The following is a 19,790-nucleotide window of genomic DNA, read 5'->3' as shown; positions in this document are numbered from 1 at the left end:
ATTCATCAGTAGTGTGAGCGTTCGTGTTCATCAGTAGTGTGAGCGTTCGTGTTCATCAGTAGTGTGAGCGTTCGTGTTCATCAGTAGTGTGAGCATTCATGTTCATCAGTAGTGTTAGCGTTCATGTTCATCAGTAGTGTGAGCGTTCATGTTCATCATTAGTGTGAGCGTTCATATTCATCAGTAGTGTGAGCGTTCATGTTCATCAGTTGTGTGAGCGTTCATGTTCATCAGTAGTGTGAGCGTTCATGTTCATCAGTAGTGTGAGCGTTCATGTTCATCATTAGTGTGAGCGTTCATATTCATCAGTAGTGTGAGCGTTCGTGTTCATCAGTAGTGTGAGCGTTCGTGTTCATCAGTAGTGTGAGCGTTCATGTTCATCAGTAGTGTGAGCGTTCATGTTCATCAGTAGTGTGAGCGTTCATGTTCATCAGTAGTGTGAGCGTTCATGTTCATCATTAGTGTGAGCGTTCATATTCATCAGTAGTGTGAGCGTTCGTGTTCATCAGTAGTGTGAGCATTCATGTTCATCAGTAGTGTGAGCATTCATGTTCATCAGTAGTGTGAGCGTTCGTGTTCATCAGTAGTGTGAGCATTCATGTTCATCAGTAGTGTCAGCGTTCATGTTCATCAGTAGTGTGAGCGTTCGTGTTCATCAGTAGTGTGAGCGTTCATGTTCATCAGTAGTGTGAGCGTTCGTGTTCATCAGTAGTGTGAGCGTTCGTGTTCATCAGTAGTGTGAGCGTTCATGTTCATCAGTAGTGTGAGCGTTCGTGTTCATCAGTAGTGTGAGCGTTCGTGTTCATCAGTAGTGTGAGCGTTCGTGTTCATCAGTAGTGTGAGCGTTCATGTTCATCAGTAGTGTGAGCGTTCGTGTTCATCAGTAGTGTGAGCGTTCATGTTCATCAGTAGTGTGAGCGTTCATGTTCATCAGTAGTGTGAGCGTTCGTGTTCATCAGTAGTGTGAGCGTTCATGTTCATCAGTAGTGTGAGCGTTCGTGTTCATCAGTAGTGTGAGCGTTCGTGTTCATCAGTAATGTGAGCGTTCGTGTTCATCAGTAGTGTGAGCGTTCGTGTTCATCAGTAGTGTGGGCGTTCGTGTTCATCAGTAGTGTGAGCGTTCATGTTCATCAGTAGTGTGAGCGTTCGTGTTCATCAGTCGTGTGAGCGTTCGTGTTCATCAGTAGTGTGAGCGATCATGTTCATCAATTGTGTGAGCGTTCGTGTTCATCAGTAGTGTGAGCGTTCGTGTTCATCAGTAGTGTGAGCATTCGTGTTCATCATTTGTGTGAGCGTTCATGTTCATCAGTAGTGTGAGCGTTCGTGTTCATCAGTAGTGTGAGCGTTCATGTTCATCAGCAGTGTGAGCGTTCATGTTCATCAGTAGTGTCAGCGTTCGTGTTCATCAGTAGTGTGAGCGTTCATGTTCATCAGTAGTGTGAGCGTTCATGTTCATCATTAGTGTGAGCGTTCATATTCATCAGTAGTGTGAGCGTTCATGTTCATCAGTAGTGTGAGCGTTCATGTTCATCAGTAGTGTGAGCGTTCATGTTCATCAGTAGTGTGAGCGTTCATGTTCATCATTAGTGTGAGCGTTCATATTCATCAGTAGTGTGAGCGTTCGTGTTCATCAGTAGTGTGAGCGTTCGTGTTCATCAGTAGTGTGAGCGTTCGTGTTCATCAGTAGTGTGAGCATTCATGTTCATCAGTAGTGTTAGCGTTCATGTTCATCAGTAGTGTGAGCGTTCATGTTCATCATTAGTGTGAGCGTTCATATTCATCAGTAGTGTGAGCGTTCATGTTCATCAGTTGTGTGAGCGTTCATGTTCATCAGTAGTGTGAGCGTTCATGTTCATCAGTAGTGTGAGCGTTCATGTTCATCATTAGTGTGAGCGTTCATATTCATCAGTAGTGTGAGCGTTCGTGTTCATCAGTAGTGTGAGCGTTCGTGTTCATCAGTAGTGTGAGCGTTCATGTTCATCAGTAGTGTGAGCGTTCATGTTCATCAGTAGTGTGAGCGTTCATGTTCATCATTAGTGTGAGCGTTCATATTCATCAGTAGTGTGAGCGTTCGTGTTCATCAGTAGTGTGAGCATTCATGTTCATCAGTAGTGTGAGCATTCATGTTCATCAGTAGTGTGAGCGTTCGTGTTCATCAGTAGTGTGAGCATTCATGTTCATCAGTAGTGTCAGCGTTCATGTTCATCAGTAGTGTGAGCGTTCGTGTTCATCAGTAGTGTGAGCGTTCATGTTCATCAGTAGTGTGAGCGTTCGTGTTCATCAGTAGTGTGAGCGTTCGTGTTCATCAGTAGTGTGAGCGTTCATGTTCATCAGTAGTGTGAGCGTTCGTGTTCATCAGTAGTGTGAGCGTTCGTGTTCATCAGTAGTGTGAGCGTTCATGTTCATCAGTTGTGTGAGGGTTCGTGTTCATCAGTAGTGTGAGCGTTCGTGTTCATCAGTAGTGTGAGCGTTCGTGTTCATCAGTAGTGTGAGCGTTCGTGTTCATCAGTAGTGTGAGCGTTCGTGTTCATCAGTAGTGTGAGCGTTCGTGTTCATCAGTAGTGTGAGCGTTCATGTTCATCAGTTGTGTGAGCGTTCATGTTCATCAGTAGTGTGAGCGTTCGTGTTCATCAGTAATGTGAGCGTTCATGTTCATCAGTAGTGTGAGCGTTCATGTTCATCAGTAGTGTGAGCGTTCGTGTTCATCAGTAGTGTAGGCGTTCGTGTTCATCAGTAGTGTGAGCGTTCGTGTTCATCAGTAGTGTGAGCGGTCGTGCTCATCAGTAGTGTGAGCGTTCGTGTTCATCAGAAGTGTGAGCGTTCGTGTTCATCAGTAGTGTGAGCGTTCGTGTTCATCAGTAGTGTGAGCATTCATGTTCATCAGTAGTGTGAGCGTTCGTGTTCATCAGTAGTGTGAGCGTTCGTGTTCATCAGAAGTGTGAGCGTTCGTGTTCATCAGTTGTGTGAGCGTTCGTGTTCATCAGTAGTGTGAGCGTTTGTGTTCATCAGTAGTGTGAGCGTTCGTGTTCATCAGTAGTGTGGGCGTTCGTGTTCATCAGTAGTGTGAGCATTCGTGTTCATGAGTAGTGTGAGCATTCATGTTCATCAGTAGTGTGAGCGTTCATGTTGATCAGTAGTGTGAGCGTTCGTGTTCATCAGTAGTGTGGGCGTTCGTGTTCATCAGTAGTGTGAGCGTTCATGTTCATCAGTAGTGTGAGCGTTCGTGTTCATCAGTCGTGTGAGCGTTCGTGTTCATCAGTAGTGTGAGCATTCGTGTTCATCAGTAGTGTGAGCGTTCATGTTCATCAGTAGTGTGAGCGTTCATGTTCATCAGTAGTGTGAGCGTCCGTGTTCATCAGTAGTGTGAGCGTTCATGTTCATCAGTAGTGTGAGCGTTCATGTTCATCAGTATTGTGAGCGTTCATGTTCATCAGTAATGTGAGCGTTCATGTTCATCAGTAGTGTGAGCGTTCATGTTCATCAGTAGTGTGAGCGTTCGTGTTCATCAGTAGTGTGAGCGTTCATGTTCATCAGTAGTGTGAGCGTTCGTGTTCATCAGTAGTGTGAGCGTTCGTGTTCATCAGTAATGTGAGCGTTCATGTTCATCAGTAGTGTGAGCGTTCGTGTTCATCAGTAGTGTGAGCGTTCATGTTCATCAGTATTGTGAGCGTTCATGTTCATCAGTAATGTGAGCGTTCATGTTCATCAGTAGTGTGAGCGTTCATGTTCATCAGTAGTGTGAGCGTTCGTGTTCATCAGTAGTGTGAGCATTCATGTTCATCAGTAGTGTGAGCATTCATGTTCATCAGTAGTGTGAGCATTCATGTTCATCAGTAGTGTGAGCGTTCATGTTCATCAGTATTGTGAGCGTTCATGTTCATCAGTAATGTGAGCGTTCATGTTCATCAGTAGTGTGAGCGTTCATGTTCATCAGTAGTGTGAGCATTCATGTTCATCAGTAGTGTGAGCGTTCATGTTCATCAGTATTGTGAGCGTTCATGTTCATCAGTAATGTGAGCGTTCATGTTCATCAGTAGTGTGAGCGTTCATGTTCATCAGTAGTGTGAGCGTTCGTGTTCATCAGTAGTGTGAGCGTTCATGTTCATCAGTAGTGTGAGCGTTCGTGTTCATCAGTAGTGTGAGCGTTCGTGTTCATCAGTAGTGTGAGCATTCATGTTCATCAGTAGTGTGAGCGTTCGTGTTCATCAGTAGTGTGAGCGTTCATGTTCATCAGTAGTGTGAGCGTTCGTGTTCATCAGTAGTGTGAGCGTTCGTGTTCATCAGTAGTGTGAGCGTTCATGTTCATCAGTAGTGTGAGCGTTCGTGTTCATCAGTAGTGTGAGCGTTCATGTTCATCAGTAGTGTGAGCGTTCGTGTTCATCAGTAGTGTGAGCGTTCATGTTCATCAGTAGTGTGAGCGTTCGTGTTCATCAGTAGTGTGGGCGTTCGTGTTCATCAGTAGTGTGAGCGTTCATGTTCATCAGTAGTGTGAGCGTTCGTGTTCATCAGTCGTGTGAGCGTTCGTGTTCATCAGTAGTGTGAGCGATCATGTTCATCAATTGTGTGAGCGTTCGTGTTCATCAGTAGTGTGAGCGTTCGTGTTCATCAGTAGTGTGAGCATTCGTGTTCATCATTTGTGTGAGCGTTCATGTTCATCAGTAGTGTGAGCGTTCGTGTTCATCAGTAGTGTGAGCGTTCGTGTTCATCAGCAGTGTGAGCGTTCATGTTCATCAGTAGTGTCAGCGTTCGTGTTCATCAGTAGTGTGAGCGTTCATGTTCATCAGTAGTGTCAGCATTCATGTTCATCAGTAGTGTGAGCATTCATGTTCATCAGTAGTGTGAGCGTTCATGTTCATCAGTAGTGTGAGCATTCATGTTCATCAGTAGTGTCAGCATTCATGTTCATCAGTAGTGTGAGCGTTCATGTTCATCAGTAGTGTGAGCGTTCATGTTCATCAGTAGTGTGATCGTTCGTGTTCATCAGTAGTGTGAACGTTCATGTTCATCAGTAGTGTGAGCGTTCATGTTCATCAGTAGTGTGAGCGTTCATGTTCATCAGTAGTGTGAGCGTTCGTGTTCATCAGTAGTGTGAGCATTCATGTTCATCAGTAGTGTGAGTGTTCGTGTTCATCAGTAGTGTGAGCGTTCGTGTTCATCAGTAGTGTGAGCGTTCATGTTCATCAGTAGTGTGATCGTTCGTGTTCATCAGTAGTGTGAACGTTCATGTTCATCAGTAGTGTGAGCGTTCATGTTCATCAGTAGTGTGAGCGTTCATGTTCATCAGTAGTGTGAGCGTTCGTGTTCATCAGTAGTGTGAGCATTCATGTTCATCAGTAGTGTGAGCGTTCATGTTCATCAGTAGTGTGAGCGTTCATGTTCATCAGTAGTGTGAGCATTCATGTTCATCAGTAGTGTGAGCGTTCATGTTCATCAGTAGTGTGAGCATTCATGTTCATCAGTAGTGTGAGCGTTCATGTTAATCAGTAGTGTGAGCGTTCATGTTCATCAGTAGTGTGAGCATTCATGTTCATCAGTAGTGTGAGCGTTCATGTTCATCAGTAGTGTGAGCGTTCATGTTCATCAGTAGTGTGAGCATTCATGTTCATCATTAGTGTGAGCGTTCATGTTCATCAGTAGTGTGAGCGTTCGTGTTCATCAGTAGTGTGAGCATTCATGTTCATCAGTAGTGTGAGCGTTCATGTTCATCAGTAGTGTGAGCATTCATGTTCATCAGTAGTGTGAGCGTTCGTGTTCATCAGTAGTGTGAGCATTCGTGTTCATCAGTAGTGTCAGCGTTCATGTTCATCAGTAGTGTGAGCGTTCATGTTCATCAGTAGTGTGAGCATTCATGTTCATCAGTAGTGTGAGCGTTCATGTTCATCAGTAGTGTGAGCGTTCATGTTCATCAGTAGTGTGAGCGTTCATGTTCATCAGTAGTGTGAGCGTTCGTGTTCATCAGTAGTGTGAGCATTCATGTTCATCAGTAGTGTGAGCGTTCATGTTCATCAGTAGTGTGAGCGTTCATGTTCATCAGTAGTGTGAGCGTTCATGTTCATCAGTAGTGTGAGCGTTCATGTTCATCAGTAGTGTGAGCGTTCATGTTCATCAGTAGTGTGAGCGTTCGTGTTCATCAGTAGTGTGAGCGTTCGTGTTCATCAGTAGTGTGAGCGTTCGTGTTCATCAGTAGTGTGAGCGTTCGTGTTCATCAGTAGTGTGAGCGTTCATGTTCATCAGTTGTGTGAGCGTTCATGTTCATCAGTAGTGTGAGCGTTCGTGTTCATCAGTAATGTGAGCGTTCATGTTCATCAGTAGTGTGAGCGTTCATGTTCATCAGTAGTGTGAGCGTTCGTGTTCATCAGTAGTGTGAGCGTTCATGTTCATCAGTAGTGTGAGCGTTCATGTTCATCAGTAGTGTGAGCGTTCGTGTTCATCAGTAGTGTGAGCATTCGTGTTCATCAGTAGTGTCAGCGTTCATGTTCATCAGTAGTGTGAGCGTTCATGTTCATCAGTAGTGTGAGCATTCATGTTCATCAGTAGTGTGAGCGTTCATGTTCATCAGTAGTGTGAGCGTTCATGTTCATCAGTAGTGTGAGCGTTCATGTTCATCAGTAGTGTGAGCGTTCGTGTTCATCAGTAGTGTGAGCATTCATGTTCATCAGTAGTGTGAGCGTTCATGTTCATCAGTAGTGTGAGCGTTCATGTTCATCAGTAGTGTGAGCGTTCATGTTCATCAGTAGTGTGAGCGTTCATGTTCATCAGTAGTGTGAGCGTTCATGTTCATCAGTAGTGTGAGCGTTCGTGTTCATCAGTAGTGTGAGCGTTCGTGTTCATCAGTAGTGTGAGCGTTCGTGTTCATCAGTAGTGTGAGCGTTCGTGTTCATCAGTAGTGTGAGCGTTCATGTTCATCAGTTGTGTGAGCGTTCATGTTCATCAGTAGTGTGAGCGTTCGTGTTCATCAGTAATGTGAGCGTTCATGTTCATCAGTAGTGTGAGCGTTCATGTTCATCAGTAGTGTGAGCGTTCGTGTTCATCAGTAGTGTAGGCGTTCGTGTTCATCAGTAGTGTGAGCGTTCGTGTTCATCAGTAGTGTGAGCGGTCGTGCTCATCAGTAGTGTGAGCGTTCGTGTTCATCAGAAGTGTGAGCGTTCGTGTTCATCAGTAGTGTGAGCGTTCGTGTTCATCAGTAGTGTGAGCGTTCGTGTTCATCAGTAGTGTGAGCGTTCGTGTTCATCAGAAGTGTGAGCGTTCGTGTTCATCAGTTGTGTGAGCGTTCGTGTTCATCAGTAGTGTGAGCGTTTGTGTTCATCAGTAGTGTGAGCGTTCGTGTTCATCAGTAGTGTGGGCGTTCGTGTTCATCAGTAGTGTGAGCATTCGTGTTCATGAGTAGTGTGAGCATTCATGTTCATCAGTAGTGTGAGCGTTCATGTTGATCAGTAGTGTGAGCGTTCGTGTTCATCAGTAGTGTGGGCGTTCGTGTTCATCAGTAGTGTGAGCGTTCATGTTCATCAGTAGTGTGAGCGTTCGTGTTCATCAGTCGTGTGAGCGTTCGTGTTCATCAGTAGTGTGAGCATTCGTGTTCATCAGTAGTGTGAGCGTTCATGTTCATCAGTAGTGTGAGCGTTCATGTTCATCAGTAGTGTGAGCGTCCGTGTTCATCAGTAGTGTGAGCATTCATGTTCATCAGTAGTGTGAGCGTTCATGTTCATCAGTATTGTGAGCGTTCATGTTCATCAGTAGTGTGAGCGTTCATGTTCATCAGTAGTGTGAGCGTTCATGTTCATCAGTAGTGTGAGCGTTCATGTTCATCAGTATTGTGAGCGTTCATGTTCATCAGTAGTGTGAGCGTTCCTGTTCATCAGTAGTGTGAGCGTTCATGTTCATCAGTAGTGTGAGCATTCATGTTCATCAGTAGTGTGAGCGTTCATGTTCATCAGTAGTTTGAGCGTTCGTGTTCATCAGTAGTTTGAGCGTTCGTGTTCATCAGTAGTGTGAGCATTCATGTTCATCAGTAGTGTGAGCGTTCATGTTCATCAGTAGTGTGAGCGTTCATGTTCATCAGTAGTGTGATCGTTCGTGTTCATCAGTAGTGTGAGCGTTCATGTTCATCAGTAGTTTGAGCGTTCGTGTTCATCAGTAGTGTGAGCATTCATGTTCATCAGTAGTGTGAGCGTTCATGTTCATCAGTAGTTTGAGCGTTCGTGTTCATCAGTAGTGTGAGCATTCATGTTCATCAGTAGTGTGAGCGTTCATGTTCATCAGTAGTGTGAGCGTTCATGTTCATCAGTAGTGTGAGCGTTCGTGTTCATCAGTAGTGTGAGCATTCATGTTCATCAGTAGTGTGAGCGTTCATGTTCATCAGTAGTGTGAGCGTTCGTGTTCATCAGTAGTGTGAGCATTCATGTTCATCAGTAGTGTGAGCGTTCATGTTCATCAGTAGTGTGAGCGTTCATGTTCATCAGTAGTGTGAGCGTTCATGTTCATCAGTAGTGTGAGCGTTCATGTTCATCAGTAGTGTGAGCGTTCATGTTCATCAGTAGTGTGAGCGTTCATGTTCATCAGTAGTGTGAGCGTTCGTGTTCATCAGTAGTGTGAGCATTCATGTTCATCAGTAGTGTCAGCGTTCATGTTCATCAGTAGTGTGAGCGTTCATGTTCATCAGTAGTGTCAGCGTTCATGTTCATCAGTAGTGTGAGCGTTCGTGTTCATCAGTAGTGTGAGCATTCATGTTCATCAGTAGTGTGAGCATTCATGTTCATCAGTAGTGTCAGCATTCATGTTCATCAGTAGTGTCAGCGTTCATGTTCATCAGTAGTGTGAGCGTTCGTGTTCATCAGTAGTGTGAGCGTTCGTGTTCATCAGTAGTGTGAGCATTCATGTTCATCAGTAGTGTGAGCGTTCATGTTCATCAGTAGTGTGAGCGTTCGTGTTCATCAGTAGTGTGAGCATTCATGTTCATCAGTAGTGTGAGCATTCATGTTCATCAGTTGTGTGAGCGTTCATGTTCATCAGTAGTGTGAGCGTTCGTGTTCATCAGTAGTGTGAGCGTTCGTGTTCATCAGTAGTGTGAGCATTCATGTTCATCAGTAGTGTGAGCATTCATGTTCATCAGTAGTGTGAGCGTTCATGTTCATCAGTAGTGTGAGCGTTCATGTTCATCAGTAGTGTGAGCGTTCGTGTTCATCAGTAGTGTGAGCATTCATGTTCATCAGTAGTGTGAGCATTCATGTTCATCAGTAGTGTGAGCGTTCATGTTCATCAGTAGTGTGAGCGTTCGTGTTCATCAGTAGTGTGAGCATTCATGTTCATCAGTAGTGTGAGCGTTCGTGTTCATCAGTAGTGTGAGCGTTCGTGTTCATCAGTAGTGTGAGCATTCATGTTCATCAGTAGTGTGAGCGTTCATGTTCATCAGTAGTGTGAGCGTTCATGTTCATCAGTAGTGTGAGCGTTCATGTTCATCAGTAGTGTGAGCGTTCATGTTCATCAGTAGTGTGAGCGTTCATGTTCATCAGTAGTGTGAGCGTTCATGTTCATCAGTAGTGTGAGCGTTCATGTTCATCAGTAGTGTGATCGATCGTGTTCATCAGTAGTGTGAGCGTTCATGTTCATCAGTAGTGTGAGCATTCATGTTCATCAGTAGTGTGATCGTTCGTGTTCATCAGTAGTGTGAACGTTCATGTTCATCAGTAGTGTGAGCGTTCATGTTCATCAGTAGTGTGAGCGTTCGTGTTCATCAGTAGTGTGAGCGTTCGTGTTCATCAGTAGTGTGAGCGTTCGTGTTCATCAGTAGTGTGAGCGTTCATGTTCATCAGTAGTGTCAGCGTTCATGTTCATCAGTAGTTTGAGCGTTCGTGTTCATCAGTAGTGTGAGCGTTCGTGTTCATCAGTAGTGTGAGCGTTCATGTTCATCAGTAGTGTGAGCGTTCATGTTCATCAGTAGTGTGAGCGTTCGTGTTCATCAGTAGTGTGAGCGTTCATGTTCATCAGTAGTGTGAGCGTTCATGTTCATCAGTAGTGTGAGCGTTCATGTTCATCAGTAGTTTGAGCGTTCGTGTTCATCAGTAGTGTGAGCGTTCGTGTTCATCAGTAGTGTGAGCGTTCATGTTCATCAGTAGTTTGAGCGTTCATGTTCATCAGTAGTGTGAGCGTTCGTGTTCATCAGTAGTGTGAGCGTTCATGTTCATCAGTAGTTTGAGCGTTCATGTTCATCAGTAGTGTGAGCGTTCGTGTTCATCAGTAGTGTGAGCGTTCATGTTCATCAGTAGTGTGAGCGTTCGTGTTCATCAGTAGTTTGAGCGTTCGTGTTCATCAGTAGTGTGAGCGTTCGTGTTCATCAGTAGTGTGAGCGTTCATGTTCATCAGTAGTGTGAGCGTTCATGTTCATCAGTAGTGTGAGCGTTCATGTTCATCAGTAGTGTGAGCGTTCATGTTCATCAGTAGTGTGAGCATTCATGTTCATCAGTAGTGTGAGCGTTCGTGTTCATCAGTAGTGTGAGCGTTCATGTTCATCAGTAGTGTGAGCGTTCGTGTTCATCAGTAGTGTGAGCGTTCGTGTTCATCAGTAGTGTGAGCATTCATGTTCATCAGTAGTGTGAGCGTTCATGTTCATCAGTAGTGTGAGCGTTCGTGTTCATCAGTAGTGTGAGCATTCATGTTCATCAGTAGTGTCAGCGTTCATGTTCATCAGTAGTGTGAGCGTTCATGTTCATCAGTAGTGTCAGCATTCATGTTCATCAGTAGTGTGAGCGTTCGTGTTCATCAGTAGTGTGAGCGTTCGTGTTCATCAGTAGTGTGAGCGTTCGTGTTCATCAGTAGTGTGAGCGTTCATGTTCATCAGTAGTGTCAGCGTTCATGTTCATCAGTAGTGTGAGCGTTCATGTTCATCAGTAGTGTGAGCGTTCATGTTCATCAGTAGTGTCAGCGTTCATGTTCATCAGTAGTGTGAGCGTTCATGTTCATCAGTAGTGTCAGCGTTCATGTTCATCAGTAGTGTGAGCGTTCATGTTCATCAGTAGTGTCAGCGTTCATGTTCATCAGTAGTGTGAGCGTTCATGTTCATCAGTAGTGTGAGCGTTCATGTTCATCAGTAGTGTGAGCGTTCATGTTCATCAGTAGTGTGAGCGTTCGTGTTCATCAGTAGTGTGAGCATTCATGTTCATCAGTAGTGTGAGCGTTCATGTTCATCAGTAGTGTGAGCGTTCATGTTCATCAGTAGTGTGAGCATTCATGTTCATCAGTAGTGTGATCGTTCGTGTTCATCAGTAGTGTGAACGTTCATGTTCGTCAGTAGTGTGATCGTTCGTGTTCATCAGTAGTGTGAGCATTCATGTTCATCAGTAGTGTGAGCGTTCATGTTCATCAGTAGTGTGAGCGTTCATGTTCATCAGTAGTGTGAGCGTTCATGTTCATCAGTAGTGTGAGCGTTCATGTTCATCAGTAGTGTGAGCATTCATGTTCATCAGTAGTGTGAGCGTTCATGTTAATCAGTAGTGTGAGCGTTCATGTTCATCAGTAGTGTGAGCATTCATGTTCATCAGTAGTGTGAGCGTTCATGTTCATCAGTAGTGTGAGCGTTCATGTTCATCAGTAGTGTGAGCATTCATGTTCATCATTAGTGTGAGCGTTCATGTTCATCAGTAGTGTGAGCGTTCGTGTTCATCAGTAGTGTGAGCATTCATGTTCATCAGTAGTGTGAGCGTTCATGTTCATCAGTAGTGTGAGCATTCATGTTCATCAGTAGTGTGAGCGTTCGTGTTCATCAGTAGTGTGAGCATTCGTGTTCATCAGTAGTGTCAGCGTTCATGTTCATCAGTAGTGTGAGCGTTCATGTTCATCAGTAGTGTGAGCATTCATGTTCATCAGTAGTGTGAGCGTTCATGTTCATCAGTAGTGTGAGCGTTCATGTTCATCAGTAGTGTGAGCGTTCGTGTTCATCAGTAGTGTGAGCGTTCATGTTCATCAGTAGTGTCAGCGTTCATGTTCATCAGTAGTGTGAGCGTTTGTGTTCATCAGTAGTGTGAGCGTTCGTGTTCATCAGTAGTGTGAGCGTTCATGTTCATCAGTAGTGTCAGCGTTCGTGTTCATCAGTAGTGTCAGCATTCATGTTCATCAGTAGTGTGAGCATTCATGTTCATCAGTAGTGTGAGCGTTCATGTTCATCAGTAGTGTGAGCGTTCATGTTCATCAGTAGTGTGAGCGTTCGTGTTCATCAGTAGTGTGAGCGTTCATGTTCATCAGTAGTGTGAGCGTTCATGTTCATCAGTAGTGTGAGCGTTCATGTTCATCAGTAGTGTGAGCGTTCATGTTCATCAGTAGTGTGAGCGTTCATGTTCATCATTAGTGTGAGCGTTCATATTCATCAGTAGTGTGAGCGTTCGTGTTCATCAGTAGTGTGAGCGTTCGTGTTCATCAGTAGTGTGAGCATTCATGTTCATCAGTAGTGTGAGCGTTCATGTTCATCATTAGTGTGAGCGTTCATATTCATCAGTAGTGTGAGCGTTCATGTTCATCAGTAGTGTGAGCGTTCATGTTCATCAGTAGTGTGAGCGTTCATGTTCATCAGTAGTGTGAGCGTTCATGTTCATCATTAGTGTGAGCGTTCATATTCATCAGTAGTGTGAGCGTTCGTGTTCATCAGTAGTGTGAGCGTTCGTGTTCATCAGTAGTGTGAGCGTTCGTGTTCATCAGTAGTGTGAGCGTTCATGTTCATCAGTAGTGTGAGCGTTCATGTTCATCATTAGTGTGAGCGTTCATATTCATCAGTAGTGTGAGCGTTCATGTTCATCAGTTGTGTGAGCGTTCATGTTCATCAGTAGTGTGAGCGTTCATGTTCATCAGTAGTGTGAGCGTTCATGTTCATCATTAGTGTGAGCGTTCATATTCATCAGTAGTGTGAGCGTTCGTGTTCATCAGTAGTGTGAGCGTTCGTGTTCATCAGTAGTGTGAGCGTTCATGTTCATCAGTAGTGTGAGCGTTCATGTTCATCAGTAGTGTGAGCGTTCATGTTCATCAGTAGTGTGAGCGTTCATGTTCATCATTAGTGTGAGCGTTCATATTCATCAGTAGTGTGAGCGTTCGTGTTCATCAGTAGTGTGAGCATTCATGTTCATCAGTAGTGTGAGCATTCATGTTCATCAGTAGTGTGAGCGTTCGTGTTCATCAGTAGTGTGAGCATTCATGTTCATCAGTAGTGTCAGCGTTCATGTTCATCAGTAGTGTGAGCGTTCGTGTTCATCAGTAGTGTGAGCGTTCATGTTCATCAGTAGTGTGAGCGTTCGTGTTCATCAGTAGTGTGAGCGTTCGTGTTCATCAGTAGTGTGAGCGTTCATGTTCATCAGTAGTGTGAGCGTTCGTGTTCATCAGTAGTGTGAGCGTTCGTGTTCATCAGTAGTGTGAGCGTTCATGTTCATCAGTTGTGTGAGGGTTCGTGTTCATCAGTAGTGTGAGCATTCATGTTCATCAGTAGTGTCAGCGTTCATGTTCATCAGTAGTGTGAGCGTTCGTGTTCATCAGTAGTGTGAGCGTTCATGTTCATCAGTAGTGTGAGCGTTCGTGTTCATCAGTAGTGTGAGCGTTCGTGTTCATCAGTAGTGTGAGCGTTCGTGTTCATCAGTAGTGTGAGCGTTCGTGTTCATCAGTAGTGTGAGCGTTCATGTTCATCAGTTGTGTGAGCGTTCATGTTCATCAGTAGTGTGAGCGTTCGTGTTCATCAGTAATGTGAGCGTTCATGTTCATCAGTAGTGTGAGCGTTCATGTTCATCAGTAGTGTGAGCGTTCGTGTTCATCAGTAGTGTAGGCGTTCGTGTTCATCAGTAGTGTGAGCGTTCGTGTTCATCAGTAGTGTGAGCGGTCGTGCTCATCAGTAGTGTGAGCGTTCGTGTTCATCAGAAGTGTGAGCGTTCGTGTTCATCAGTAGTGTGAGCGTTCGTGTTCATCAGTAGTGTGAGCATTCATGTTCATCAGTAGTGTGAGCGTTCGTGTTCATCAGTAGTGTGAGCGTTCGTGTTCATCAGAAGTGTGAGCGTTCGTGTTCATCAGTTGTGTGAGCGTTCGTGTTCATCAGTAGTGTGAGCGTTTGTGTTCATCAGTAGTGTGAGCGTTCGTGTTCATCAGTAGTGTGGGCGTTCGTGTTCATCAGTAGTGTGAGCATTCGTGTTCATGAGTAGTGTGAGCATTCATGTTCATCAGTAGTGTGAGCGTTCATGTTGATCAGTAGTGTGAGCGTTCGTGTTCATCAGTAGTGTGGGCGTTCGTGTTCATCAGTAGTGTGAGCGTTCATGTTCATCAGTAGTGTGAGCGTTCGTGTTCATCAGTCGTGTGAGCGTTCGTGTTCATCAGTAGTGTGAGCATTCGTGTTCATCAGTAGTGTGAGCGTTCATGTTCATCAGTAGTGTGAGCGTTCATGTTCATCAGTAGTGTGAGCGTCCGTGTTCATCAGTAGTGTGAGCATTCATGTTCATCAGTAGTGTGAGCGTTCATGTTCATCAGTATTGTGAGCGTTCATGTTCATCAGTAGTGTGAGCGTTCATGTTCATCAGTAGTGTGAGCGTTCATGTTCATCAGTAGTGTGAGCGTTCATGTTCATCAGTATTGTGAGCGTTCATGTTCATCAGTAGTGTGAGCGTTCATGTTCATCAGTAGTGTGAGCGTTCATGTTCATCAGTAGTGTGAGCATTCATGTTCATCAGTAGTGTGAGCGTTCATGTTCATCAGTAGTTTGAGCGTTCGTGTTCATCAGTAGTTTGAGCGTTCGTGTTCATCAGTAGTGTGAGCATTCATATTCATCAGTAGTGTGAGCGTTCATGTTCATCAGTAGTGTGAGCGTTCATGTTCATCAGTAGTGTGATCGTTCATGTTCATCAGTAGTTTGAGCGTTCGTGTTCATCAGTAGTGTGAGCATTCATGTTCATCAGTAGTGTGAGCGTTCATGTTCATCAGTAGTTTGAGCGTTCGTGTTCATCAGTAGTGTGAGCATTCATGTTCATCAGTAGTGTGAGCGTTCATGTTCATCAGTAGTGTGAGCGTTCATGTTCATCAGTAGTGTGAGCGTTCGTGTTCATCAGTAGTGTGAGCATTCATGTTCATCAGTAGTGTGAGCGTTCATGTTCATCAGTAGTGTGAGCGTTCGTGTTCATCAGTAGTGTGAGCATTCATGTTCATCAGTAGTGTGAGCGTTCATGTTCATCAGTAGTGTGAGCGTTCATGTTCATCAGTAGTGTGAGCGTTCATGTTCATCAGTAGTGTGAGCGTTCATGTTCATCAGTAGTGTGAGCGTTCATGTTCATCAGTAGTGTGAGCGTTCATGTTCATCAGTAGTGTGAGCGTTCGTGTTCATCAGTAGTGTGAGCATTCATGTTCATCAGTAGTGTCAGCGTTCATGTTCATCAGTAGTGTGAGCGTTCATGTTCATCAGTAGTGTCAGCATTCATGTTCATCAGTAGTGTCAGCGTTCATGTTCATCAGTAGTGTGAGCGTTCGTGTTCATCAGTAGTGTGAGCGTTCGTGTTCATCAGTAGTGTGAGCATTCATGTTCATCAGTAGTGTGAGCGTTCATGTTCATCAGTAGTGTGAGCGTTCGTGTTCATCAGTAGTGTGAGCATTCATGTTCATCAGTAGTGTGAGCATTCATGTTCATCAGTTGTGTGAGCGTTCATGTTCATCAGTAGTGTGAGCGTTCGTGTTCATCAGTAATGTGAGCGTTCATGTTCATCAGTAGTGTGAGCGTTCATGTTCATCAGTAGTGTGAGCGTTCGTGTTCATCAGTAGTGTGAGCATTCATGTTCATCAGTAGTGTGAGCGTTCGTGTTCATCAGTAGTGTGAGCGTTCGTGTTCATCAGTAGTGTGAGCATTCATGTTCATCAGTAGTGTGAGCGTTCATGTTCATCAGTAGTGTGAGCGTTCATGTTCATCAGTAGTGTGAGCGTTCATGTTCATCAGTAGTGTGAGCGTTCATGTTCATCAGTAGTGTGAGCGTTCATGTTCATCAGTAGTGTGAGCGTTCATGTTCATCAGTAGTGTGATCGATCGTGTTCATCAGTAGTGTGAGCGTTCATGTTCATCAGTAGTGTGAGCATTCATGTTCATCAGTAGTGTGATCGTTCGTGTTCATCAGTAGTGTGAACGTTCATGTTCATCAGTAGTGTGAGCATTCATGTTCATCAGTAGTGTGAGCGTTCGTGTTCATCAGTAGTGTGAGCGTTCGTGTTCATCAGTAGTGTGAGCGTTCGTGTTCATCAGTAGTGTGAGCGTTCATGTTCATCAGTAGTGTCAGCGTTCATGTTCATCAGTAGTTTGAGCGTTCGTGTTCATCAGTAGTGTGAGCGTTCGTGTTCATCAGTAGTGTGAGCGTTCATGTTCATCAGTAGTGTGAGCGTTCATGTTCATCAGTAGTGTGAGCGTTCGTGTTCATCAGTAGTGTGAGCGTTCATGTTCATCAGTAGTGTGAGCGTTCATGTTCATCAGTAGTGTGAGCGTTCATGTTCATCAGTAGTTTGAGCGTTCGTGTTCATCAGTAGTGTGAGCGTTCGTGTTCATCAGTAGTGTGAGCGTTCATGTTCATCAGTAGTTTGAGCGTTCATGTTCATCAGTAGTGTGAGCGTTCGTGTTCATCAGTAGTGTGAGCGTTCATGTTCATCAGTAGTTTGAGCGTTCATGTTCATCAGTAGTGTGAGCGTTCGTGTTCATCAGTAGTGTGAGCGTTCATGTTCATCAGTAGTGTGAGCGTTCGTGTTCATCAGTAGTTTGAGCGTTCGTGTTCATCAGTAGTGTGAGCGTTCGTGTTCATCAGTAGTGTGAGCGTTCATGTTCATCAGTAGTGTGAGCGTTCATGTTCATCAGTAGTGTGAGCGTTCATGTTCATCAGTAGTGTGAGCGTTCATGTTCATCAGTAGTGTGAGCATTCATGTTCATCAGTAGTGTGAGCGTTCGTGTTCATCAGTAGTGTGAGCGTTCATGTTCATCAGTAGTGTGAGCGTTCGTGTTCATCAGTAGTGTGAGCGTTCGTGTTCATCAGTAGTGTGAGCATTCATGTTCATCAGTAGTGTGAGCGTTCATGTTCATCAGTAGTGTGAGCGTTCGTGTTCATCAGTAGTGTGAGCATTCATGTTCATCAGTAGTGTCAGCGTTCATGTTCATCAGTAGTGTGAGCGTTCATGTTCATCAGTAGTGTCAGCATTCATGTTCATCAGTAGTGTGAGCGTTCATGTTCATCAGTAGTGTGAGCGTTCGTGTTCATCAGTAGTGTGAGCGTTCGTGTTCATCAGTAGTGTGAGCGTTCATGTTCATCAGTAGTGTGAGCGTTCGTGTTCATCAGTAGTGTGAGCGTTCGTGTTCATCAGTAGTGTGAGCGTTCGTGTTCATCAGTAGTGTGAGCGTTCATGTTCATCAGTAGTGTCAGCGTTCATGTTCATCAGTAGTGTGAGCGTTCATGTTCATCAGTAGTGTGAGCGTTCATGTTCATCAGTAGTGTCAGCGTTCATGTTCATCAGTAGTGTGAGCGTTCATGTTCATCAGTAGTGTCAGCGTTCATGTTCATCAGTAGTGTGAGCGTTCATGTTCATCAGTAGTGTGAGCGTTCATGTTCATCAGTAGTGTGAGCGTTCATGTTCATCAGTAGTGTCAGCATTCATGTTCATCAGTAGTGTGAGCGTTCATGTTCATCAGTAGTGTGAGCGTTCATGTTCATCAGTAGTGTCAGCATTCATGTTCATCAGTAGTGTGAGCGTTCATGTTCATCAGTAGTGTGAGCATTCGTGTTCATCAGTAGTGTGAGCTTTCGTGTTCATCAGTAGTGTGAGCGTTCATGTTCATCAGTAGTGTGAGCGTTCATGTTCATCAGTAGTGTGAGCATTCGTGTTCATCAGTAGTGTGAGCATTCATGTTCATCAGTAGTGTGAGCGTTCATGTTCATCAGTAGTGTGAGCGTTCGTGTTCATCAGTAGTGTGAGCATTCATGTTCATCAGTAGTGTCAGCGTTCATGTTCATCAGTAGTGTGAGCGTTCGTGTTCATCAGTGGTGTGAGCATTCATGTTCATCAGTAGTGTGAGCGTTCATGTTCATCAGTAGTGTGAGCGTTCGTGTTCATCAGTAGTGTGAGCGTTCATGTTCATCAGTAGTGTGAGCGTTCGTGTTCATCAGTAGTGTGAGCATTCATGTTCATCAGTAGTGTCAGCGTTCATGTTCATCAGTAGTGTGAGCGTTCATGTTCATCAGTAGTGTCAGCATTCATGTTCATCAGTAGTGTCAGCGTTCATGTTCATCAGTAGTGTGAGCGTTCGTGTTCATCAGTAGTGTGAGCGTTCGTGTTCATCAGTAGTGTGAGCATTCATGTTCATCAGTAGTGTGAGCGTTCATGTTCATCAGTAGTGTGAGCGTTCGTGTTCATCAGTAGTGTGAGCATTCATGTTCATCAGTAGTGTGAGCGTTCATGTTCATCAGTAGTGTGAGCGTTCATGTTCATCAGTAGTGTGAGCGTTCGTGTTCATCAGTAGTGTGAGCGTTCATGTTCATCAGTAGTGTGAGCGTTCATGTTCATCAGTAATGTGAGCGTTCATGTTCATCAGTAGTGTGAGCGTTCATGTTCATCAGTAGTGTGAGCGTTCGTGTTCATCAGTAGTGTGAGCGTTCATGTTCATCAGTAGTGTGAGCGTTCGTGTTCATCAGTAGTGTGAGCGTTCGTGTTCATCAGTAATGTGAGCGTTCATGTTCATCAGTAGTGTGAGCGTTCGTGTTCATCAGTAGTGTGGGCGTTCGTGTTCATCAGTAGTGTGAGCGTTCATGTTCATCAGTAGTGTGAGCGTTCGTGTTCATCAGTAGTGTGAGCGATCATGTTCATCAATTGTGTGAGCGTTCGTGTTCATCAGTAGTGTGAGCGTTCGTGTTCATCAGTAGTGTGAGCATTCGTGTTCATCATTTGTGTGAGCGTTCATGTTCATCAGTAGTGTGAGCGTTCGTGTTCATCAGTAGTGTGAGCGTTCATGTTCATCAGCAGTGTGAGCGTTCATGTTCATCAGTAGTGTCAGCGTTCGTGTTCATCAGTAGTGTGAGCGTTCATGTTCATCAGTAGTGTCAGCATTCATGTTCATCAGTAGTGTGAGCATTCATGTTCATCAGTAGTGTGAGCGTTCATGTTCATCAGTAGTGTGAGCATTCATGTTCATCAGTAGTGTCAGCATTCATGTTCATCAGTAGTGTGAGCGTTCATGTTCATCAGTAGTGTGAGCGTTCATGTTCATCAGTAGTGTGATCGTTCGTGTTCATCAGTAGTGTGAACGTTCGTGTTCATCAGTAGTGTGAGCGTTCATGTTCATCAGTAGTGTGAGCGTTCATGTTCATCAGTAGTGTGAGCATTCATGTTCATCAGTAGTGTGAGCGTTCATGTTCATCAGTAGTGTGAGCGTTCATGTTCATCAGTAGTGTGAGCGTTCGTGTTCATCAGTAGTGTGAGCGTTCGTGTTCATCAGTAGTGTGAGCGTTCGTGTTCATCAGTAGTGTGAGCGTTCATGTTCATCAGTAGTGTGAGCATTCATGTTCATCAGTAGTGTGAGCGTTCATGTTCATCAGTAGTGTGAGCGTTCATGTTCATCAGTAGTGTGAGCATTCATGTTCATCAGTAGTGTGAGCGTTCATGTTCATCAGTAGTGTGAGCGTTCATGTTCATCAGTAGTGTGAGCGTTCATGTTCATCAGTAGTGTGAGCATTCATGTTCATCAGTAGTGTGAGCGTTCATGTTCATCAGTAGTGTGAGCGTTCATGTTCATCAGTAGTGTGAGCGTTCATGTTCATCAGTAGTGT

The sequence above is a fragment of the Neoarius graeffei genome, chromosome 8, assembly GCF_027579695.1.
Source record: "Neoarius graeffei isolate fNeoGra1 chromosome 8, fNeoGra1.pri, whole genome shotgun sequence".
NCBI lineage: Eukaryota > Metazoa > Chordata > Actinopteri > Siluriformes > Ariidae > Neoarius > Neoarius graeffei.
This window is presented reverse-complemented; position numbering follows the sequence as displayed.